Source organism: Gopherus evgoodei, chromosome 2 (assembly GCF_007399415.2).
Source record: "Gopherus evgoodei ecotype Sinaloan lineage chromosome 2, rGopEvg1_v1.p, whole genome shotgun sequence".
Classification (NCBI taxonomy): domain Eukaryota; kingdom Metazoa; phylum Chordata; order Testudines; family Testudinidae; genus Gopherus; species Gopherus evgoodei.
In genome coordinates, this window is record NC_044323.1 from 155,311,877 (window position 1) to 155,338,075 (window position 26,199).

Consider the following 26,199-nt stretch of genomic DNA (forward strand, 5'->3'; position numbering starts at 1 on the left):
CACAGGAGAGAGAGGTGGGGAATGTCTAGTTTGAGGATTTAGCCAAGGTGTGAGACAGGTGCCAGCCATCAGGACTAAGCTGGAAGTGCATGTACCCAGAAGCAGAAAATAAGGCACCTTGGGGACCAGGGCCATCCTTAGGCATAGGCAGAATAGGCAACGGCGTAGAGCCTCACTCTCCCTGGGGGCACCACTCTGCAGGCAGCCCAGACAGTGTAGAAGCAGGGCTGCTGGATCCTAGAGAGAGCCGAATGCAGCACAGTCTGAGGGACGGGATTGGCTGCTGGGGTCTCTGGGCAGGGGAGGGGGTAGGGGTTGGGAAAGGAGCTCACCTGTGAGTGTGACTCTTTCCCCCCGGCTGAGGTCAGGTGAGGCAGGCTCTGTGGCTCTGGAACCAGTATCCTTTGTTGTCCCCCATAACATCCATTCTTCTCCCCCCCCCCCGCCCCATGGAGCACCCCCTCCTTTCTCCCTCCTCCCCAGGAGCATCCCTCTCTCTCTCCTCCCTCCCCTCCATCAGGGCTGGGTTGGGTGAGGGCTGGGGAGTGGGGGGGGGAGGGGAGGCTGGCTGCTTGCTGAGGAATGAAAGTGAAAGTAACTCACTTCCTCGGCAGGCAGCCAGAATTGGAATGTCACACAGGGTTTGGATGGGGTTAGCCAGATGTGTGACAAATCGGGATTGGGGTACAGTGAGCAGATATCCCTATTTTATAGGGACAGTCCCAATTTTGGGGTCTTTTTCTTATATAGGCTCCTTTTGCCCCCCCCCCAACTCCCGCCTCCCATCCCTGTCCTGATTTTACACACTTTCTGTCTGGTCACTCTAGGTGGGGGTAATCGGTGCCTATATAAGACGAAGCCCCAAATATCGGGACTGGCCCTATAAAATCAGGACATCTGGATCTGGCCACCCTAGCTGGGGAGCACCTCTCCCCCGGGCTGGCAGCTGCCAGCTATCCATCTCATCCGGGGGGAGCTGCATAGGGCAGGATGAGCTGCTGTGGCTCCATGGGTGCCCTGTCCCTGAGATCAGATGCTGTGCTAACTTCACCATGGTCCATAAGGCTGGTGGTGGTGCCCATTGGCGTGTGATTGGACCTGAGGGTTTGCTGCTGCTGTTGCCACTCTGCACCCCAAGAGGTGGATTTTGGGGTCCTGCAGTTTTCCACCTATCTCCTCCTCTACTGCAGCTGTTGGACCAGCGGCCTGGGGGGTGAGCCAAGCATGAAAGCAGTACTGTGTTGCCATTTAGATTGTCATTTAACAACTTTGTTTGCCAAAAATTCTTGCTAACAATCCTGAATCCAATTTCAATATTATTTTTTTAAAAAATCAATATCTTATCCAAAAACAGAAAATTAAGTTGTTGACAATTATTAGTGACAGGTTTGGTTTGAGGCAGGGAGTGGGCCAGTTTTCATCAGAGAAACAAAAAATGTTGACTGACTTTCCTATAGCCTGTTACTCCTGATAAGAGCCCTCCAACAACTGTAATATGCTCATCTCCTTACTAGTGTATAAAGCAGGGGTCGGCAACCTACGGCACACGTGTCAAAGGTGGCAGGTGAGCTGATTTTTGATGGTATGCAGCAGCAGGCTGAGCGGCTCAGCCCATCACTGCTCTGGGGTTCCGGCTGCTGCCCTATTGCCAGCTGGAATACCAGCCATCGGCCCCACTCAGCACCTGCTGCTGGCCTGGGGACCCCCAAGGAACCCAGGCTGGCAGTGGGCTGAGCAGGCCAGCTGAACCACTCAACCTGCTGTCAGCCTGGGGTTCCATTCACTCAGCCGGCAGCGGGCTGAGTGGGCTGGTGGCGGGCTGAGCAGGGCCGATGGGGGGTTGAGTGGCTCAGTCTGCTGCCAGTCTGGGGTGCCAGCAGCACTCAGCCTACTGCTACTCCGGGGTTCCGGCTGCCAGCCCCTTGCCAGTCAGGAGCTCAGCCGCCAGCCCCACTCTGCCTCCTGCCAGCCTGGGTGAGCAGAATCCCAGGCTGGTAGCGGGCTGAGGGGGGATTGGCGGCTGGGATCCTGGCTGGCAGGAGTTGGTGGTCAGAACCCCAGACCAGCAGCGGGCTGAGCAGGGCCTGGGATCCTTGTCTAGGGTTCCAGCCACCAGCCCGCTGCCGGTATGGGGTTTCATTTACTCAGCTGACAGTGGCCTGAGCAGGACCGGTGGCCAAGACCTCAGATAATAACAATAGTTTATTTATATAATATAGACATAGAGAGAAACCTTCTACAAACATTAAAATGTATTACTGGCACGAGAAACCTTAAATTACAGTGAACTTGGCACACCACTTCTGAAAGGTTGCCGACCCGACCCCTGGTATAGAGTGACCATATGTTGTACTAAGATTCCCCTGCTTTTTTTTTTCCCTGTGAGTCAGTATAACTTTTGCCAGCCCAGAAGTTGGGCAGCCAATGTTTTATGTTTTCACAATGTTTTCTCCAACTTTCATAAAGTAAATACATAGTTAATATGAGTTAAAAAGGCCAGGGACACTTCTTTGTGAAGAATCTGTACAGCAGATCATGCCCATAGATGATCCAGAAAAGAAATTTGAGGTTGAATTTTTTAATGTTGTGATGGATAAAGCAGTATCTGCTGTTGATGAAAGGTTTAATACCTTGCAAGTACACCATGAACAGTTTGGATTTTTGTATGACATAACTAAATTCAACAAAATAGGAAAACAAGAGCAACTAATGACAAAGTGCAAGAATCTAGAGAGCCTCCTGAAGCACGGTGATAGTTTTGATTTAAATGGACTTGAACTGTACGAAGAATTGAGTACACTGTCATCAATGTTGCCACATGCAAAATCGGTGATGGACATTGTACAGTTTATTCATACCCGCAAACTTGTTGACATATATCCTAATGTGTACATTGCCACTGACAATTCCTTTAACAGTAGCATCAGGAGAACGCTTTCTCAAAACTAAAGCTCATTAAAAACTATCTCCGCTCTACAATGAGTCAGGAACGCTTAACTGGTCTTGCTATTCTTGCAATCGAACAAGACATGACTTTGTCTTTGTCATACGATGACATTATTACTGATTTTGCAGCCAAAAAAGCCAGAAAGATTGCTTTTAATTAAAAACAAATCTTTGTTTCAATACCTCTTCATATAAATTTCCAATAAAATTTTGATAAATTAAAAAAAAATTTGCATCATTCTGTCATCAGAATTTCTTCTATAGTGCTGCTTCTTTAGTGCTAGTCCATCAGCACTACAGTGTGCTTAATTAAGTTAAACTGGTTTTAATAACGTGAATGTGGCAAGTTTTCCAATACTGTAAGCTTATGTTTGTGTTGCTAAGAGCAGATCAGGCACAGGGGCACCAGTTTAATAATCTCGCCTAGGGCACCATAAATCCTAAGGCCGGCCCTGTTGGGGACAGCAACGGTGGAAATTTAAGCACCTCCAAGGTTAATTGGCAGCTGAACAGGAGTTTTGAGGACTTCAATGGCACCTAAGTCTTCCTGTGGATCTGGACCTGACTTGCCCAAGATCATAGTGGGAATCTGTGCCAGAGCCAGGAATTGAACCTGAGTCTTTGAAGTTTGTGGCTAATTCCCTAATCACTGGATCTTCCTTTCTTACAGTAGTTTGAGCATATGTGCATGCACACGTGTATGTGTATATGTATAAAAAGATGTCTAAATTAAAAGTCTAAATTCAGAATCATCACATTTTAATGAATGAGTCCAGAACTGGGCAAACAAGACACCATCCCTCCGAATTTGGGTAAATTCAGTTCTGGATTGCATATCTCAAAGCCCCACACTCTGAAAACTGCTGAGTCAGGTAGCTTAAGCTACTTCACTAAAGTAATATTGCACCCACAAAAACCCTTTGACTTGAACAAACGTGTTGTTGCAGTGATTTAGCAAATGAGAGAGAGGATGCTGCTAGTATTTTACCCTCCTTCTGCTCTGGTTTGACGAGATTTGGCTTGGCCGCTAATGCTGGTGCAAAAGGTTGAATTCCCAACATTCCAAAGGAGGCAACTTTGCCTACTGACCAGGGCACTGGACTGGGCGTTAGGGGACCTGGGTTTTGATTCCCAACTCTGCCACTGGTCTGCTACATGACCTTGGGAAAATCACTTCCCTTCTCAAGCTTCCATTTTCCCCTGTTTTTCTTATCAATGTAAATGTTATGCTCTTTGGGAACAGGGCTGTCTCACTGTGTGCTGGCAGGTGCAATAATAATACAAAGCTATTCGCCCATGTATATCACCAGTAGGGTAGGCATTAGGTCTGAGCATATAGAGCCCAGTATCACCTTCTGTGCCTACCTTCTCCACTTTGGGGGCAGATTTACAAAGGTATTTAGGTGCCTGAAGATGCCAATAGGTGCATAGGCACTTCTGCAAATGTCACTAGGAGCCTAACTCTCATTGACTTCCATGGGATTTAGTTGTCTAACGCAGATGCTTTTGTAAGTCCCACTAGGTGCCCATCTGCATCTCCATGTGCCTAAATACTTCCATAAATGTGGCCCTTGGTTCTCACTGGTTTCTCCTTGGTTTGCCCTTGTGCACGCAAGCAAATATCTGGCCCATAACACATTGGGCATGGCTTATACACAGCAGAGTTCTTTCCATTGCAATCTTTTTCCCACAATCAGGGTTTGTTTTCCTCTGTGCTCCCAGGATAAATAATTTCAGAGTCTATTTTTAAATTCTCCAACGTGGTGTCTTTCTCCTCTGCAAGTTTTGTTATTGACTGTCAGTTAGGAACAGTTGGTGCTGAAGGGTGGCTGCTTTTTTTGTAACCTCCCTTCTCTGTTCTCTCAACATCAGCTATATTCACTGCTGGATGAATAACCAGACCAAACATCCAGTAATAGACTCTCTGTCCTGACATCATCACTGAGGGGCTAAGAAGTCCTGATATTTCACCGCTGTTCCTGGATCTTTGTCACTTTCCCTCCTGATCCATTTGGAAACCCTTGTGCTGCTTGTGGTGTCTGGCAGTCCAATTTACTGGAGACAGAGAGGGAAAAGATCAGCACAGGATTTCAAAAGCAGCCATCAGCTGGAGAGCAAGGAAGTAGTCTGGCATTTAAAGAAAAAGATCACTTTCTTTTAGGCTTCTCCATTTCACTGACTGCTGTAGTGCTGAAGGCTGGGCACCCCATCACCTGTCTGAGGGTATGGCTACATTTGGAATTTCAAAGCGCTGCCCTGGCAGCGCTGCGGGAGCGCTGCCGCGGCAGCGCTTTGAAGTGTGAGTGTAGTCGGAGCGGCAGCGCTGGGAGAGAGCTCTCCCAGCGCTGCATGTAAACCACATCCCTTACGGGTGTAGAGTGCAGCCCTGATTACACTGACGCTTTACAGCGCTGTATCTTGCAGCGCTCAGGGGGGTGTTTTTTCACACCCCAGTTGCAGTGCTGTAAAGTGTGAGTGTAGCCAAGGCCTCAGAGACTCCATGTGTAAATGATAACTTTACATTCCATTATGCTGTTGTGGACATTGGCGGAGTAGGGACTCAGATCCTGAAAGGTATTTAGGTGCCTAACTGCCATTGCAATCTATGCGAGTTAAGTGCCTAAATACTTTTGAGTATCTGGGCCTTAGAATCCATCGACTTTCAGTGGGAGATGGGTACCTTAATTGCTCTTTGTGCCTTTGAAAATCTACCCTAAAAGGCTTAGGTTAGTGTTAAGATCAAGTCCCTCATCTCTTTATTTGAAGAATGTCCCTTTAAAGGTGACTTGAATGCTGTCTATAAACACCTACATGGCTACACCTACATCACCAATAGCTGAAGGTTTTTTAATTGATCTGACACAGCCATAACAAGATCCAATGGTTGGAAGCTCAAGTTAAACAAGTTCCAATTAGGAAATGTATTAGTTCAGATTTTGAACCGTGTCGGTGATTAACCATGGGAACAGCGTACCCAGGGATGAGGTAGATTCTCTGTTCCTTGAAATCTTTTAAATCAAGAGCTGATCTCTTTCTAAAAGACATGTTTTAGCTCCACCTAGGAGTTGTGGGCTTGATTCAGGCATCACTTGGTGCAATTTTATGGCTTGTTCATTCACAGATTAATTGATTTTAAGGCCAGAAGGGACAGTTCTGATCACTTGAATTACAAAGTCACGCCCACTCTGAAATCTTCACTGTTTCTTTTCGGTTCCAGAAAGGGAATGGAGCTGTTTGGAAAATATCTTCCATAATAGAAGGTTCAGAGTGGACATTCTAATTCTGCAGGTCTGCGTTTGTTACTTTCCCCACGCTCGGCTGCATAATATCATTCTGATTTCCTCCCTCTGCTTGCTTTCTCCAGAGGCATCTGTTCTGAAGAGTCACCTTGTCTCTCTAAGATGCTCAAAACTTGCCACCACTGTGACCTGATCACCAGAGCAGTATTTGCATTCTGTTCTCTTGAGTACAAAGGAATTTGAAGCTAGCCTCTGGCTTGTTGAGACACCATTTTGTGTTGCTGTTGTTCAGTGGGAAGTTACCACTCTACAACTCAAGATTTTAATTGAATTTATGTCAAGGCAATAATAGCTGACTGGCACTGCCTCTCTCAGCATCGCTACAAAGGTTTTTATTTTGGCTCAGGTAGTTTCTGCAGGTGCCATGACTTTAAGTTCTTCTTGCACTGTTTAACAAACGTTATCTGCTGTCACTGCGATTGGGATGAGGATATGTCCGCAGGAAGAGAAAATCCAGTCAGGTGTCCAACTCGCCCCTTTGACAGCCTCAGCAGAGAGTCCGAAAACTTGGTACACGTGGAGAATACAGTAACCGTAGTATCTGGCACTTGCAGGGGTTGATTTTGCCCTCTCTTGTATCCAGGGGTGGCTCTAGCTTTTTTGCCACCCCATGCACGGCAGGCAGGCTGCCTTCGGTGGGATGCCTGCAGGAGGTCTCCGGTCCCGCGGATTCGGCAGCATGCCTGCAGGAGGTCCGCTGGTCCCACAGCTTCGGCATACCTGCCGCCGAATTGCCACCGAAGCTGCAGGACTGGTGGACCTCCCGCAGGCAAGCCGCCAAAGGCTGCCTGACTGCCGCCCTCACAGGGACCGGCAGGGCGCCCCTCACAGATTGCTGCCCCAGGCACGCGCTTGGAGTGCTGGACCCGCTGCTGCTTGTACCAGTCTAAACTAGAATATAGCACGTGTGGTCCACTGGGCTAGATCCTCAGCTGCTTGAAACTGGCACAGCTCCACTGACGTTAAGAGAGCTGCACCAGATTGCAGCAGCTGAGAATCTGGGTCTCAGAGCACTTGAGAAAAGGTAGGTCCTAGGGAAATTTTAACTCACTTTTACAGGTGGAGAAGGCCTGCTTTCCACAGCCTTCAACCCATGCAAGGGGAGTATAAAATTCCACAGTGAGATAGTGTCTTACACCCAGGGGCGGCTCCAGGCCCCAGCATGCCAAACGCGGCTAGCCACAGGGGACGCTCTGCCGGTGCCGCAAGGGCAGCAGGCAGGCTGCCCTCGGCTGTTTGCCTGCGGGAGGTCCACCGAAGCCACGGGACCAGTGGACCCTCTGCAGGCAAACAGCCGAGGGCAGTCTGCCTGCCGTGCTTGGGGCAGCAAAATCCCTAAAGCCGCCCCTGCTTACGCCTACTTTGCACTAACTCTGTAAATGGCTACTCAAGATGCCAGGTGGCAAACAAACAGGCCTTGGGTAAACTGAGGCATGGAGGTGAAGCAACTTGCCTATAGTGATAGTAGGAAAGAGAACTCAGTTATACTTCCCACTCCCATACCCTAATCACCAAGCCTTTAAGATGGTTCTTCCAAAAGACAGAACTGCCCATTTTTGATTCACGTGGGTTACACAGAACCCTTTCAATGTTTCCACTGACTTCAGCATTAAGACTCTTCTCTCTGGAAACCATTGAGATTTGAAATAATTACATGAAGACAGGAAATCTATTCCTTCTTTCAGCTTGGTTTTGTAACTATTATTTTAGTACTGGTAAAAGATCACTTAACTATCTGAAATTATAAGAACAGACTTTGGTCTTAGATCTTGCTTACGCTGGAATAAATACAACACCACTGACATCAGTAATGTTTGTAGCCTGATCTAAAGATTTTGAATAAAAATTCGAAGTTATCACTTTAAGGGTTGATAGGTTCTTGTCCCTAGAGCCGTGCCAGTATTATTAAAATTAGTATATCATTGGGAACCCCGCAGTGCACAGGTGCAACACTCAACTGTAGGAACTCTTTTATATTTACGAATAAATAATGTGTTAATACATTGAGCAAAGTCACACACACTCTAACTCAGTAAGGTAGATAGATGTACTTCCTGTATTATCTCTGAACATCCATATGTGATGGGTTGGACCCCCCTTCCAGGGTGCCACCTGATGTGCTGGGGTCCCACTGAGCCCACCTGTGTCACCAGCCTGGGTTTCCCTCACTCTGTGCTGCTGTGACAGGCTCTCAAGCCCCCTTCCAGCACACACACAGGTAGGGACATACCTAGCTGTAGGATCACACAGAGTCTGCAGTCAATTCTGTGGGTAGAGGACTCAGCTCCAGGAATTGCTCAGCATTTTGGTGCACAACCCCTCTGGAGTGTAAACCCAAAATTATCTTGTCTTGCTCTGTGCAAAGATTTATACAGCGTAAGCTCTTGAAATTCTTTCCCTCCCTCAATGTGGAGGAAAATATGCACAGCTTCTCTCCTCAGTTATGAATTGCACAAACTAGGTTTTGGAGTAAACAAAAAACAAATGTATTAACTACAAACAGTCAATTTTAAGTGACAATAAGGGATAGCAAACAGATCACAGCAGATTACTGAACAAATAAAACAAAACACGCAAACAAAGCTTCATACACTAAGTAATGCTGGCTACAAATAATAATTGTTCACCCTAAATGTTGTTTCAAGCAGGTTGCAGAGTTTCTTTAAGGTAAACTGCATCGCTTGCAGTTTAAATCTCCAGGGATTCCTTTTCCGGGCTGACCTTTCTTGCCTGGGCTCAGCCCCTGCCTCCCCCAGCTTAGTTCCTTTATTTCTTCAGGTGTTTTCAGCAGTCTTTCTTCTTGGGCAGGGAGGCAGTGGAGAAAAGTCTAGATTAACTCACTCCCCAGCCTTAAATAGGATTTCTGTATGGCAGGAATCCTTTGTTTCCCATCCTGTGGGAAAATATCAGCATTTTAAGATGGTATACTGCACTAGGTGACATCATCACATGACCCTGCAGTGTTAAAGCAGGATCCCGGGAAAATTCTCAGGAAGGAGGGAGGTTAGTATCTTCAAAGTCCTATTGTCCTTCCTAATTGCCCATCCAGGCTGTTTGCATACTGTCTGATGGGCATTCCCAGGTGAAAACACAGTTGTAATTATTACATAGTCAATATTTCTAACTTCAGATATGGAAATATACATGCATACAAATTGGATAATCACGTTCAGTAAATCATAACCTTTCCAATGATACCTTACATGACCCATCTTGTGTAAAACACATCTTAGTTATACCATATTCATATAGCAATATTTCTATGAAGAATATGAGGCACAATGTCACACCATACTCGCACCATCCCTTGCTGAACAACCTGAAATATTAGCTATTTTCTTCCTCATCACTGTCACCTTCCTCATCCTCACAAGTGGCTGTCATTCTGGCCCTTCCTAAGGGCTCTCTCTGCTACTGCCCCCAGGCAGGGATACCACTTTTATAATACGTTACGCTGACGTTACCATGTCTAATGCATATTCAATAGCGATTTCTCCTCTCTTCCTTATTTATATTTCCTCTCCTTACCAATGTTAAGGTGCCTTTCTTCTATAGCTTAGTGTATTTGATTTCACTCCATTATCGTATACATCAATTCATTACCATGCAGGAGCGGCGCCAGGGTTTCTGACGCCCTAGGCAGACGGCCATTTCGCCACCCCCCGCGGGTCCAGTGGACCTACCGCAGTCATGCCGGAGGACGGTCCGCTGCTGGAAAGGCTCCAGTGGAGCTGCCGCAGTGATGCCGGCGGGCGGTCCGTTGGTCTAAAGGCTCCCGTGGACCTGCTGCAGGCATGACTGCGGTAGGTCCGCTGGAGCCTTTAGACCAGCACACCGTCCGCTGAAATGACTGCGGCAGCTCCACCGGAGCCTTTCCAGCGTGGACCGTCCGCTGGCATGACTGCGGTAGGTTCACCAGACCCATGTGCCACCCCCCCCCAGCAAAATAGCGCCCCCCCCCCAATTCTGGCACCCTAGGCCATTGCCTAGGTCGCCTAAATGGTAGCGCTGGCCCTGTTGTCATGGCACTCTTGTGGTCGGATGTTCCATCCGAAACCTTCCAGAAGCTGATGTCGGTTCATGTTCAGTGGTTGGCTGATGTCATTATGGACAAAATTTCCCCCTACACTCTACTTCCAGTTCCCCAGAACCTATGAGTTACCTAAGTTTATCGATGCCAAAGTTGGTAGGCCTCAAGTTTCATGCTTGCTAACTGCTGAAGCCAATGTCTTACAGGCTACAAACCTGTAAGTTCCTTGGATTACTGCTGAATATCATAAAGCAGAATATAAGGCAAAGCAGAGAATAGAATAGAGGTAAGCAAACCCATTAGGCTACAGTGTTATACTGGCTTTATATCAATATTACCCAGGCCCTGGTTAAAGTACTTATATATGTGCTTAATTTTAAGCATGTGAATAGTTCCATTTGAAGTCATGGAAACTGATGTGCTTAAAGTTAAACTTCCTGAATCAGGGCCAGGGCAGAATTCTGTTCCACTTTTCTAATATTAGCTGATGCCCAAATTCTGTTTCTCAAAATTCAGGGCCCACAACAATATTCCTGAAAATATTATTTGACCCTTTTTCCTTAAATCTTTTTTTGTTCTAATTTCTTCTCTTTCTATTGTTCTGACCCAGTCACATAAAATGGCCCAAGTCGATTAATATATTTAAAATGAGTGGCTTTAGGCCAAAAGGCTAGAGCTTCCCATGAAACAGATGGAAACACGATCTTGTCCCCCAAGTTCACGTCTCTAAATTTGTGAGAAAGATCAAATCCTCCAAGGACTGGTGCAGAATCCACACAAGGTCTTTGGATGCAGCCATTTGCCTTAGGCTGTTTATTCTAGCAAATGTATTTCTACAAGCACATCCCAGCAGTTGGCTATACGCAGACCTCCATAGCAGAGAAGGGAATGAAACTGTAGTAGGGGGCCTGAAATGGACTCCGTTCAAGCACCTGTTTTCTTTTTGAAAAACTATTGTGCATGCAATTAAACATAAGCCCTTCTTTTTTTAAATCAATCCTGGTCACCTTTCAGAGCTCCACCACCAAGTGTGCAGTACATTTCAGGTTGGCCCAGAATCTCCAGTAGCAGTTTCATCTCATAATCCATCTTGAGTGAAATACGCTAGCCTCCTGAAAGAACGAGGAGTTTTTGTGGCACCTTAGAGACTAACAAACTTATTTAAGTGAAGTGGGTTTTAGCCCACAAAAGCTTATGCTTAAATAAGTTTGTTAGTCTCTAAGGTGCCACAAGGACTCCTCGTTCTTTTTGCTGATACAGACTAACACAGCTACCACTCTGAAACCTCTAACCTCCTGAGTAGCTTGTGAGTAAGTACACACACAAGTAAAGTTACTCATGTATAAACGTTTGGAAGCTTGGAGCCTATGTGCCTGTGTGCACATATGTGCAAGAGGAGTTAATGTGTCTATGCATGTAGAGAACTCAGATCCGACTGCTTGAATGCATAGATTTACTCATGTCTGAAGTTACTCATATACGTAGGTGTTTGCAGGACTGGGGCTAGAATTATTGTCTTTGCAAGGTATCCACAATGCACCCAAGAAGCAGAATGAAGACAGTCCTTGCCATAAAGTTTATAGTCTAAGGCCCCCGATTATGCAAACACTGAAGCATCATCATAATTTAAGCACATGAGTGGTCCCATTGAATAAAGTTGTACACATGCATAAGTGTTTGCAGGATCAAGGCTTTCTAAAAGAAACTGGGAAGCCAGGGACCCCAGAGAAAGGAGTAACTTTGCTACAATATTTGTTTTGAGGAAAAGGAGGGACTGTGGAAGTTTACCTTTTAGGTGGGACTTTAAAAAAGGAAGGGGATGACTTGGATAATCAGCGTGGGAAAGGGATACCATACTGAAGTGGAGAGGGAAAGGGAATGAGATAAGAGACTAGATAGAGAGGTAGGTCATGCACATACTGCATATTTTATATACACAATTTGTGATATCTAGCAATTAATACAGTGCTTTGTCTTCCCTGCACTCTGCACCATTAATCATTTCTACAGCCCAACAAAGTAGATATTTACTAATAAACGTAAAATAAAGATTATAGGTGATTACTAGAGCTGGTTGAAATCTTTAGCTATTTTATCTGTGGGTTGATGCCATTGGGCACAATTCCTTATGGTCTATCAGACCACAAGACTTTGTAAAAGCCTTGAATGGTTCCTGCAGATGTAGCTTAGTAAAGTGGCAGCAGGGCAGTGAACAGTTCCTGTCTCTTTAAGCAGCTCAAGAAGTGAGGGCCCTGTGACAAGAACACCGGAAGCAAAGTTTCTTGCCCCAGTGAAAGAGGATCCACACTAGGTCCTGCAGCCACCAGCCCTGTAATTCCATAGATTATAAATGTATCTGACTTCCACCTAGACAATGAATGAATGGATTTTTTTTAAAAAAATGCCTTACTCTCGTGGAGTAGGACAGCATTTTTGTTCTCACTTTGCAAACAGAAATACTGGCAGCCATGTTTTCAGAAGTATGCTCTGACTTCATGTGCTTGACTTAAGAGACCTTGTAGTCCAGACTTTCATGGGTGCTGAACACTCAAAGCTCCCATTGACTTGAATTTTTTTTTTCTTCGGTGCTCAGCATATCTGAAAATCAGGCTTTTAAGGTGGGCACGCACACAGAAAAGGCACCTAAAATCCAAAGTCTTGCGTGAACACTTCGGCATAAAGAATTTGCTCCAAACTACCCGGCAGCAGGAATATCATGCAGAAGTCCATTTTCAAATCAGGATGCCTTTCTGGGAGATGTGCTTTTAGTCAAATGTGCAGCTCAATACAGCAGTAACAAGATGAAATTCCATGGCCCATGCTATACAGAAGGTCAGACTAGATCTGATGGTCCCTTCTAGGCTTAAAAACTATAAAAATATTCTATTCTCTTGGGTTTAAACTGGTATAACCCACCATACACTTTGTGGGTTCACACGTGACTTACCCAGATATAAGTGAGAGGAGAATCATGCTCACAGCCTCCACCTTCTCAGTTTCTGGCCTACTAGAGGAGTAAGTGTCTCTTTGCCACAGGTGTCTGAAGCAATTAGAAGGGTGAAAAAATAGCTGCTCTCTCCTTGCAACAACTGCTTTTATCTCCACTTTGACCAGTGACAACTTGGAAGTAAGGATTTAAAAAAAAATAAAAATAAAAAAATAAAGTAAAACCCTTCTTGTTTTCAGGAACCCATGCAGGAGTCAGCTGTTGCAGTTGGGAAAAGGGGTACAAAATCCTCTAAAGCTATCAGATGCAAACGGAGCATGAGGAGCACTATGAACTGGAGGTAGCAACCCCAGTGATGAACTGGAAGTGAATGCATTTGCTTGTTAAGTTTACACGGCCACGTTCTGCTCCCTGGAGACTGGATTTCCCCAGCTCTGCTGAGTGCATCACAAATTCCGTAAGTGTGCTGCCAATGCTGAAAACTTTCACATCCTGCACATTTTATAAGTCATGGATTTGTAAATGGACATATGGGTTGTGAATCTTCATCTTGTCTTTAAAGTCATGCTTTTGAGAACCTTTTTTCTGCCGTGTGCATTAAGAAGAAAAGAGCTGTATAAACTGTGGTAGATCTCTGGTTGGTGTTCAGCTTAATAGGCTCGATTCACTACCTGTGGAACAAGCCAGGCTGCAGTTTCTCAGTAGTGGAGAAGGCCTAGGTGTGTGTCAGTCTACATGCAACCTTCATTTAGTCTGGAGCTACAAGTTTAGCCTGAAAGTGGGTGTGATCAGGAAGGGGAAGAGCCAGAGTACTAAGGAGGGCAAATGAAATGAGCTTAATAATTGTAGCTTGGAAAACTAGGAATCGGGAATGTCAGAAAAGTCCTGTACGTGTTCAACAGGTGGTAAATATCAAGAAGGCAGAGGGAGTGTTTACAGGAGTGAAGTGGGATTCAATTTGGGGCAATGGGACGAACATTAAGAATGTCACTTTAAGATGAGAGTCAGAAAAGGTGTGTGATGTTTGTTTTGGTTTATTTTCTCTGACAGTGAGATCTGTTGTGCTGTAGAATAGTGTCCCACAGGGAGGGATAGAAGTCCTGCTATCTGAGACATTTAAAACAGGACTGTACAAAAAAAGTGCAAATTGACTATGTGGGTTCTTCATGGGTGCCTATCACTGTGGTATGTGACTTCTTTCCAAAAGAAGAAAGCATAAATCCTATGTCTCTTTTCAAGTTAATTTCACAAAATTAACATAAAGGGATTGATTTTATATGTTTATAAATGTGAGGAGGCTGATGTGTGTGAGAGGATCATCCAGGGAAATCTAAGTCAAGAGACCAGTTTCACATTTAGTTCTGAAAGTGTCAAGGGCTGGTACTGTTCCCATTTCATCTAGCAGTGATTTCTTTAGGCTTAGCTCCAGCGAGAGACTGTAGGAACCTGTTTGCATGTGTGCAGGGAAATGGACTTGGCTGCCTAATACAACGGGTCTTATGCTCTCAAACTAGGAGTTACAACAACCTTGCACCTTCCTGTACTGCTATATGGGGAGGAAGTTTCCGACTGGGTCCTAGTTGTGTGTTCGGCATAGTCTCGATTATGAGAAAGGTTGAGATCCGCTGCTGTTGGTTCTTCCTGTCTTTAGCACATGAACAGTTGCATTATCTTTGAACCTAAAGAGTGACAATATGAATTAGAGGAGTTTGTCTACCTGAATTTGAACCTCTGGAGAACAGTTCTAGTCATGGAGTGCACCAAGCATTAATCAACACCTTCAAAAATGTGTCCTTCCGGTTGAGATGATGATGGCATAGTCTTTAAGAAATGGCTGTTGCTGGTGAACTCTGTGAATAAAGCAATTTCTTCTATGGTAGTGGCGCTGTTATCCTCCAAGAAACAAACTCTTATCTGGATGGATATTGAGACTAAATTTCCTTTCTGCAGTGGCCCCTAGTGCAGTCTTTGGTTTCACTGCAGATCTTGCCAAGCAAGAATTTACTTTGAAACCTGCCCCTCAGATGGAAGGAGGAGAAAATATGTATCTAGCGGAGCCGGTTAAAAATCTTTCTTCAGAACTCTTCCTCCCCCATTCCCTCTTCCTACACCCAACCCACTTTGTTATAAAATCAGAAACTCTCACAAAAAGGCCCATTTAAAAATAACATTTTTTCATTGAAAATAACCACATATTGAATTGGGAGGGAAACATTGTTTAGATTCAGAATGAAACGATTCAAACACTTTTTACACTATATTTCCTTTTTCCCCCCCGACCACTCTCTAATATTTAGTGACATTCTGCCAAGCACATGCCAACCCTAGTCCTTGTATTCATCATCCTTTCCCTTGGCTCCCCTCTATCCAAGGAAACCATTTTAAAAGGTCAGTTTTAACACACAGATCTCTTAACTTGGTTGGGGATCATCCAAGTGACTGACTGCTCAAGTGCTGGCTGACTGGTTATGTGCAGCTGCAGAGCTCTTTAAAATCCCCTAGTTCAGGTTTTGCTATTTGCATTTGCTCGGAGCTGGAGTGCACTTTCTCATGATCACCTTCTCTGAAGAGCTTAGCTGGGTTTGAGCCTGTTCCCATTGACTTATATGGGACAAGATCAACTGCATAATGCTTAAAACAAAGTCAGCAAATCCGATAAGCTTTTAAAATCACTCCTTTGGACAAATACTGCCCCTGGACCCCTATTAAACTCAGGGAGTACCCTGGGATGGCAGTCCTAACCAAATGTGGCCTATTGTCACATAATTGTCTTCTATGGGCTTTATTAATAATAGCGCTTTCTACTGTTGTTGTGTTTTAGCCAAGGATGTCTAAATGTCTTGCAATCATTATTTAGCTAAGGCTTTATAAAAATCTGTGGGGCAGGTAAGTTTTGTTGCATTGGATCAATTTACCCATCTGTAAGTGTATAAGCGCCAACTCCCAAATTAATGGCAGAGTCAGGAGTAGAATCCGGGAGTAGACCCCCCTCCCTTGTTCTAAACACTAGATCACGCTTGGGATGAGGAGGGGGAAACAGGTCTTCAGGTGGTGTAAAATTGATATAGATCAATTTACTATGTCAGCTTATGCTAGTTGCAGATCGAGCCCTTGGCATCCTGATGGAAGTCGACGGTGATAAGTATTCATGTTCGCCATCTGTATTTTGGGATTAATTAACTATTCTAGGCTCCTATAAAGAATACTGTCAACTATTTAATGGCTCATTGAGTTTAGAAGCATTTCTAGTTTCTCTCTTACAGTTTCAACAGAAAAGTTATTGTGATTTGTGACTCCAAGTAATAGCTAGTGATCTGTGAGAAGACCTCGCACACTGTGATGTATGTTACACCCTGTGGCAAAACAGATTTTGATGGACATTGTTACACGGAAACTATTTGGTGGCATGGGCTATCCAAATAATAGAATACTTGGTACTTGCAAGCGACAGCTTTACTTAGTCTGCTGCAACAATACCTCCTCACTAAACACCATTCATGGATGGTCTTCAGCAACATTAGACAGTGAAGAGGGATGTTTTAAATGAATCCATGCATTTAATGAGTTGTGCATGCATGAAATGCAGCCATACTCTGAGGCCAGAATTCTCAGAAGAGCTCAGCTCCCATTTAAGCACCTAACAGAAGTGGCCTCTCTTCCAAACAGCTCAGCATGTTAGGTGCTGAGCATTTTTGAAAAACTGGCCCTTACTTAGGTCAGAGTGAGTAGTCCCCTGATGGTGATGATTCTACATCATCTCCATTGCAATTTGTTGCTCTTTCATTTGGACGTAGCTTTCCCCCATCAGGTCTTAGTCCAACTGGTTCCATTCAAACCAATTTCCCCTCCTCCCCATTTATTCTTATCTATGTTATACTTCCTAGAGATGAACTGCATCGTACAGAGAAGTTGTTGGGGCAATGGCTCAATTCCAGTTCTTCCCTGGGCATTGCTGTCCTGCTTTGTATCTGGCTGAGCAACGGAATTGAAGGTCCCCATGTATTGCTTTTAACACAAGCAACTTCACTCATTAGCTCCAGGTTAACTGCATGTGGAAATGAACTGAACTCAGCAAATCCTCATACATCAAGTATTTATGGGATTGTAGCCATTTCTGGTTGGTATCAAACAGGAAGGGATGCAAACCAGTGTCAAAAAATTTTCGAATCCCATTATACATCCTGAGTTATCTGGTTCCCTTCCATAGCAGAGAAAAGCGAGGCCTGTCATTTGTTGTATTGCATAGATAACCATATCACCTCTTGGTATTCACTCCTTCAGCAATAACAAAACATAGGAGGCGATGAGCAGGAACAATATTAGGAGAACAACGATCTATGAATTGAAAGTCTGAGAGTCAGCAGCCAGACAATGTTATCAGAGGACAGAAGAGGCTGGGAATCAGGTGTATTTTGTGTCTTCAGCATTATGAATGAGACAGAATAAGAGCTGTTGAAAAGAATTTAAACTAATTTCCTATTAGATGATTCCCATAATATTTCACTGTGTCCTTCTCATCATCATGCATTGTGTAAATTGCAACTACATCCGTCCGAAGTAAACATTTTATTTTGATCTGCAAGATTTCATCTAAGTAAGATAGGTGTGCAGCACTAAATAATTCAGTGTCATCAGTGTCTGTGATGTGTGTTAACAGCATTCAAATGAGACTTTACAGAAGACAGACTCAATCAAAAAAACAATCTCCCAGAGTAGTTTTTTGGCAATAAGTCTGTTAAACCTTTGACAACCCACTTTGATGCTAAATATTGAAGCCAATTTGCAAATTCCTAAGTGAAGTATTGCATGCGTGGGCTTGTGGCCTGCAGCAACACATCCCAGCTTGAAGTCACTTTCCATCATACATAATTTGCACTCGCTGCCTTTGAGATAATAAACAAGGGCTTGTGAGCAAAACTGATGGAAATGTGTATGTTGAGCTTCCCATTTGGTTGCAGGAAATTATTAGCAATCAAGGTTTCGAAGGAGGGACAGCTTTGTTCTGGATTTTATTTGAAAGGCCGACAGAGGCTCTTGAATTGTTATTTAAAAGTTCCTTGTCTCCGCCCACTCTAACATCTTATCTCGCTGATGCATCTTGTCACAAACTAAGCCCTTTATTCTGCACTGAGCCCCACATGGACCATCCTTGTGCTTCATGGAAATTGCAGGATCAAGGTCTTAGGCTGCAAGTTCTTCTAAATTGGGATCTATATTTGTTTGACTGTGTCTCTCTACTGTGCGAATGCCATGGCCCCCTGATGCTTAACTGGTGTCCCTAACTGCGACTGCAATATAAATTATGAGGAAGAAATACCTGGATCAACAAAGGGACTTAAGCAGTGCAATGCTGAGCATCATGGTGGCTAGAAAATCACAGGAACACCATTGTGATCCACAAAGCCCAAGTCTGGTGCGTAGGCTCCCAATACGAATGGAGAGAGAAAAGTGCCTTAGAACGAGATCCACAGAAGCTAGCAGCTTGGTGGGGAACTGCCTGAGCTAGCCAATTCCACACACAAGAGCTGGAAGAGGTGGCGGTGGTCCCTATCTTATGATTTAGTCCAGTCGTTAGAGCAGTTGCCTGGGATGCAGGGGACCCTGGGTCCAGTCTCTCTGCTCCATTCGCTCTTTCATTATTTATCCACGGTGGAACAACTTCACTGGGAAAGACGGATGAGATCCTGTGTGAGACTATCCCATAGCTCAGTGGCTAGGGCACTGTTATGAGAGGTAAAATTTAAACAGGAGTCTTCCTCCTCCTCCTGGCAGAGGGGAGAACTGAACGTGAGTCTTCCACATTCCCAGGGAGTACTCTGGCTGCTGGCGGGCACCACAGCTTCTTCCTCCTGTAGCCAGATTTTGAATGGGACCTGATCCAGTGGGTGGCCTCTGAGCACCTCCGGTAGAGGAAGGCCAGTCTTTCCTCAGTTTGTGACTTGCTCTAGGGGGAGAGGCAGGCTCCAGATACCTAGAGGGAGGCAGCTGCATGCATGCCCGGAGGCAGAACCGTAGATACCTAGGTAACTTATACCCAGTAAACACAGGGGCTAAGTGAGTATAGGTGTCTGCAGAGTTGGTGGATCACAAACTGTGAATTAGGTTCCCAAGTCTGGGGCTTAGGCACCCAAATATTTTTACGGCTCTGGCCCCAAAAACCTAAAAAGCTGGAGAAACAATTTTGACTCTATTTTAGATTAAACTCCCTTAAAGGGTTAATGTTTTGCTTGTGTTCCTTACTTCTGCAGTAAAAAAATGTCTTAGGCAACATACACTGCAGATTTTTTTATGCTGCAGCTGTCTAGTTTCTTACATCGGTGCTTATCACTGCAGTACATGAGGACTTCCCATATGTAAGAACAATGGTATCTCTTTCTCTCTAATCCCAGCTCAGAACAGGTAGGCTTAGGTTTATTTTCACCTTCTTACTCTACCACTTGATCTGGCAAAAATAGCAAGCCAGTTCCTCAGCTTGTGTAAATCTGCATAGCTACATTGACTTCAGTTGGAGTGATGCCGATTGACACCAACAGCAGGTCTGTCCCACCTGCATTATTCTCTTCCACCAGAGGGAACTTGAGGGCATTATGGATGAATCCCACCAAGATGCCTTACAGCTCTAGTGAAGAGTCACATGGTCACTCCTAGCCCAGGGTCTTTCTCACATGGGTAAAATTCACCGCCCCTGCAGAGGTCTATTACAAAGGCCATTGCATCACTTCTGCCCTGAGAACATGACTTAAGTGGGACCAAGGTAGTCCATAGGCCTTTTGTTAGCTTGTTGCACTGAGATGAATTTTATCCACTTAGCATAGGACTTCCAACTGGCCAGGTTTGGCTATTTTTTTAGTCCGCTATTGTTGGCTTTGATTTCTTCCCCCATCCCTCCCTGCCACTGTTTCAATGTATTGGTAGACGTGGTCTGTCACAAATTTCATGTACAGGTCTGGGTGTTTGAGTTGGGGTGTTTAAACTGGATTCAGGGTTTTGGTTTGGTGCCCAGTCTCTACTTCTTAGTGTGCATTCTATTTTGAAGTGCCCCTAAATATTAACCACTATTGTCAGATAATCACTGCTATCGTACATCACAAATGCATTCATTTCCTACCCCTTGTCCCAGGTGTGCAGTTTGTCTCTAATAATACAGAAATCATGAGTTTTTAAAGCACAGTAATTTTTTTCTGGTTGAATTCAATGGACATTGCAATGCTCAGAGAGGAAAATACAATCTATCTTCTGTGAAATGAACTCAGTCATCCTTCAGCTTATTGAACAAAAGGGAATACAAAACAAATCCACAAATGTCAAAAGCAGTCTACAAGGGATCATTCTATTTCTCTTTCCATTTGTTTCTTTGATTAAAATGATTTATTTAACCAATTTCTCTTGATTTAATACAGTAAAATGTAATTCACTTTAATATCTCTCCCTGACAAATGCATGCATGGTTAAATTTGCTTGGCTGGGGTGGGGTGGGGGAGATATTTGGTTCTTAATGCTTGTGCACTTAATAATCTCTCACCTGTAACATTTTTTTGCAATATGATATATGCTGATGGCAAATTTCTGGCCCTACTGACATCAGTGACAAAACTCCCATTTATTTCAGGGGGCTAGGATCTTCCTAGAAGTGATCAGATGATTTGTTGCAAATAATACAGTAAATGTCTTAGCAATTTTTGTTCTGTCCAGGAACTTATTCTGGCTTCTGCAAATGCATTTATCATTTGCATGTATTTGCCTATTTAATTTGTGGACAAATTTCATCCTCTAGGTTGTTCTGACCCTGCTCTCTTTGGGTCATAGTCTATAGCCTTTACACTTGTGGAGCTGTTTCACATACAACAAATTCTCTCTCCTTATTGACATTGACTAAGGGTAGCAGAATCAGAATCTTTGACTACTTGGGGTGTGTGATTGGTCATCTAAGTCACATGGTAACTAAATAACTACTCAGATTCCACCATAATAAGCATTCCACAAACCTTATGAGGTTTTAAAAAAAAATGTTATTCTGCCCCATTTGACATATGGGGAACTGAGGCACAAAAGGATTAATGACTTGCTGAGGTCACACGAGTGGTTTGTGGTTCATCCAGAACTACAATCCAGATCTCCTGAGTCCCAGTCTAATGCTTTAACCACAAATACCTGAAAGCTAAAGAAATAGTTGAGATCCTGCTCTGTGCTGCGGCTATATTTTCAAACTAAAATAGCTAAGTGTAAGTGTTAATGGAATTGGAATTGCCAATGAAAATAAAGATCATAGGGTAGCTATTTTTTTCTGAAGCAGTAAATATTATCACTTTGTTTCCACTAACGCTATGCTGTTAAAGCAAATTTATTATCACAAGATTTTTTTCTTAAAAGCTAGTCTCCAAAGTTGAAAAGGAGCAGTAATGAAGTAGAAGCTCACCAGACGTTGTTAGTTTAAATTGATATTACATTTTAAAGAGACTAATTCAACTGAGAAGTAATTCAACTGATACGCTGCCTTTAATATTTTTTGTATGAATTGAGGGCCAGCGCCAAAGCTGGAATAAATTCATGTAAGTCAATGGAGCTACACTGATTTACACCAGCTGAGGATCTGGCTTTTAGTGCTTATGAGTAGAGCCAGATGAGCAGCCCTGGGCACTGAAATTTGATTTTTTTTCCTAAGAACTAGTACAGACTGGGGCAGTTCTTGATTCCCTATTGTGTCCTGTCAGGTGTCCAAAATCCTAGCTGGCATCATTCTGTTCTTTTAAAAAAAAGAAGGAAAGGCGGCCAGACACAGACATCCACCAGAGGGGAAATTTCAATCTGTGTGGGTCAGTCTCTCCTCAGTTTGCTAACAAGTTTGCTAGTCATTTGGGTCCTGCCACTCTTACTCATGTTGGGCAGTTTCATACTTTGGGAGTAGCCCCATTGGAATCCTGGAGCCAGGCACTAAAGTCTTCTCCTAAAGGTTGTTGTGATGTGTGCACATATTGGGAACTGGACTGAAAATGCCAAACTCAGTCAGGTCTCCAAGCAGCCTTCAACTGGTTTGAGCATTGGCCTGCTAAACCCAGGGTGGTGAGTTCAATCCTGGAGAGGGGCATTCAGGGATTTGGGGTAAAAATCTGTCTGGGGATTGGTCCTGCTTTGAGCAGGGGGTTGGACTAGATGACCTCCTGAGATCCCTTCCAACCCTGATATTCTGTTATTCTAACTGCCGACACCCTCCCATTGCTACGAAACACTTATACAAGCGTGATCCTGTTGAGCCTATGGCAGTTCCTCAATGCTGCAAGCTCCAGAGTGGATATAGCAAGTGATGCATCCTAATTACTACTTGGCCATGAGGCTGAATAAATGAGGTGCAGTCTTCTTCCTTCGCTATTACTGCACTAGTCCTGGCTCCGTGCAGCAATGAATTCAGCTGATTGGCCCCAATTCAGGAAAACATCCCTATTTGGAAAAGCACTTAACATATGCTGAAGTCTCATTGAAGTCAAGGAGACTTAAGCACAAGCTTAAATGCTTTCCTGAATCAAGGCCTTTGTGACTATTTTGCCATATGGGGTAACGGTCCACAATTCAGTAAATTGATTAGACTGCGCGTCTGAAATTCCATTTAGCGTCATCGACCAAGATGAATAGCAGCATTCAGCACTGCAGCATTTTTACTACTGTAGTTGTGGTGAGATTGGTTGGGTGGTTATTTTTGTAAAACACCACTTTTTGTGACTGAAAAGAATCAGAGGTTTACTAGAGCAGCACATTTTCCAGGAAGGAAAATAAGAACAGAAGAAATATTTGCGGGATTAAGACAGCCCATTCACCCCATGAAGGTTCATTTCCTTTAACAAATCTTGGCTTATTGGTGACAAAGGTTTCAATTTGCTAGCATGTGAAGTACGCCAAAGTGTCAAACAACAAAAAACACTTTAGATATTTTAGGTTGCTTCAGTAACTGGAAAGGTAGCTTTAAAAAATGATTTTTGGAGCTGCATTACAACTGTGGAAGCAATTTGTAATTGCACACCATATGTGTAAATGCTATGCTGCTGTGCACTGGAGGGGTGTTATACACTGTAAAACACATAGGCTAGATTCTGTGCTGTGACTCCTGGGAGGCCCAGCCTGGAAAGAGGGGGAATAAAGATGTTCAGCCCAACTTTCTGAGCTGTTGTGGGGGCAAAAATGACCTGCAGTTTCTACTTCGTGGCAGCATTGCCCAGTCTGCCTATGGGATACTTGAAGAAGATCTCTGTGTAGCTTGAAAGCTTGTCTCTTTTACCAACAGAAGTTAGTCCAATCACAATATTACCTCACAGGCCTTGTCTCTCTGTGGAATACTTTGAAATCCAGAATCTCCATAGCATTGAGCACTACAACCCTGCCTCCTCCTGCCCCTAGTACATCCTCCTATGGGGACCAGGGGTGAAAGTAACTTAAAGGACTTATCAGTACTCAAGGCTGGGGTCCCTGAGCAGCGGGGCAGAGCCTCAACCAAAAGGGGGTATGGCCTCAATCGGAAGAGGCAAGACTTTAAATCCCAGAGCCCTTTAAATTGAGATTTAAAGTGCCCCAGGCTCCGGCTGCGGTAGCAGCAGCTAGGAGCCCTGGACCCTTTAAATCACTGCCGGAGCCCCATGGTAGCAGTAGCTGCAGCGGCAGCCAGGGGCCCCAGGGCTCTGGTGGTAATTTAAAGGGCCTGGGGCTCCTGGCCACCGCCACTACCCCACGGCTCCGGCAGCGGGCTCTGGCACCTATTTAAAGGGCCCGGGGCTGTGGCTGCTGCTGCTTGGAGCCCAGGGCCCTTTTAAATTGCCTTCCTGCAGAAGCTGCCCCCTGCTAGTACGGTCAGCTGTGTACCGGCTCTTTCCAGTATACTGTACCGGACTGGACCGGCTTGCTTTCACCTCTGATGGGGACCCTGCTAGGAGGGATAGTGTAGGGTTGCTTCTGTTAACTGTGGACTGCTGCTTCGCTGGAGGAATTCTCCCCCAACCTATTGCTGTTCCTTTGTCTCCCCGTATGCTGCCAAAGCAGTCCCAGTATTGCTTCAAGTAACTTGAGCTCCTTGTGGGTGGGAGGTGCTGGGGATGTTGGAGAGTTGGCTGTCCGTGGGAGTCGGCGCCTATGGCCATGCCAATCTCGATCAGCAATCTTATGAGTGAAGCTAATAGGGCAGGTTTTTGTTTTTGGATGTCTCCCTTTTTACCCACACAGCTTGCTCCTTCCAAGTCAACCGCATAGCACAGGCTTCCCTTTCACGAAAAATAATCAAGGTGGGACTGATTTTTCAGAGATGATCAGCATCTGCATCTCCCACTTCAGCTGGAGTTCTATGGGTCCTCAGCTCTTGGGGAAACCATTCCATTTTATTTTCAAAGTAAACTCTCCTTGTAGAGGGGGCAAAGTGAAATCATGAACCCAGGCCCAGATCCTCAAAGGTATTTAAGGACCTGAATTCCAATGGCACCTAAATACTTTGAGGGACGGGGCCTCAGAAGAGGTGTGTGAACCCAAAAGATAGGTTTTTAGAAGTGTTTAGTCTCCGACTTTCAACCTATCCCTTCTGGTGTGAAGTTCACCCCTGTTTAGAGGGCCAACACAAGACCTATGTACAATTTAAGGCCCACTCAGCTCCCAGCTTGAGGGTTGATGTGGGATTGAAATGGTTCATAGGCCTTAGTATTGGCCTCTTCTGCAGAGGGGTGAATTCCACTTTGGGTTAGTGCAAAAGCATCTGAAAGGGAAAGTACCAATGCAGCCTAGGCACCTGTCTGCTTACTTGAGAAACCTACAGGTCAGGGGCATGTGGAGTGTCTGTCCTCTGTACCTCCTGCACAAATGATATGAGCCTGTTACAGCGTCCCCTTATAGATCCTTGTTCTTTATCTGAAGCTGCAGGGGCCCAGGCTTTTCGTTTTGGAGGTCTCTCATCCAATTCCTGGTGTTGGCAAAGTTCCTCCATTATCTGTGTGAGGACCTAACCCTAGCAGCGCCTGTGCTCAAGCAGGTCCAGGCCTGCTCCTTTCTCAGGTCATGGGTCTGCCCCTACCTTTGCCCTGGCCCATGGAGCTATTCATGCCCTCAAGCTGCCTACTGTACCAAGGAGCTTGGGGAGGGGACTGTGCCTTCTGAGATGCAGACCAGCTTGCTTTTCGCCAAGAGACTGTAGAACGTGGTGGCTTATGACCTGTTCCTAGTGAGCCAAATAGTTTTCTCAAGCTAGGACTCTTAGTCGAACTAGCTGAACTGGAGTGAGAGTGACCACGCTGCAAAACAAAATTCTCAGCTTTGTGTGTGTGTGTGTGTGTGTGTGTGTGAGAGAGAGAGAGAGAGAGAGAGAGAGAGAGAGTTTACTAACACACAGTGATTGGATTAGCATCTGATGAACTGTTACAGTGGGGATGGACCAGCTCCAGTTGCATTATTAGCTCCAGCCCAAGCAGCCCTGGGATTTCTATCCACTTCCAATGGAGAGGGAGGAAGAGAGAGTGCAACAACAGAGAAGAATGAGGAACAGAGGGTTTGTAATAGTGGATCCAAATGTGTCCCTAAGACCTGTCTCCTGCCTTTGCCATTGACAATAGCTAATTATTCAGTGGAAAGTAGACTCTGTAATGCACTAGACTGCTGTGCAGTGCAGTACATGCCCTGAAGCGTGTGACTGGGTTACCACCATCTTTGTACTATGGATAACTTCAAATGACGGAGTGATTTTTGGCTTTGAGTTTCATTAATAATGAGGAAGACAGTGAACTGTTGTTGTGTGTACGTGGGAGATGGTGGTTACCTTTGGGAACTGTAAGCCAGAACTCCTGGTTTCTATTCCTGGTTCTAACTCTAACTTACTTCTTGCCTAATTACTCATGGTCTAATTTTCAGAGGTTCTAAACATTTTTAGCTTCCATTGGCTTCAGGCACTGGGTGCTCAGCATTTCTTGAAAAAAAAATTAACTTTTCTCTGCCTCAGTTTACCCACCTGTAAAATAAGG

At 44.7% G+C, this 26,199-nt stretch overlaps 1 long non-coding RNA gene across 1 annotated transcript; it reads left to right on the top strand.

Moving 5' to 3' along the window:
* The first annotated feature begins 640 nt into the window (after positions 1 to 640).
* LOC115645121 lies at positions 641 to 23,884 on the top strand. The gene is made up of 3 exons (XR_003998651.1): positions 641 to 652; positions 1,768 to 1,773; positions 23,784 to 23,884. It is a non-coding gene; the product is annotated as an uncharacterized LOC115645121 (long non-coding RNA).
* The last annotated feature ends 2,315 nt before the right edge of the window (positions 23,885 to 26,199 follow it).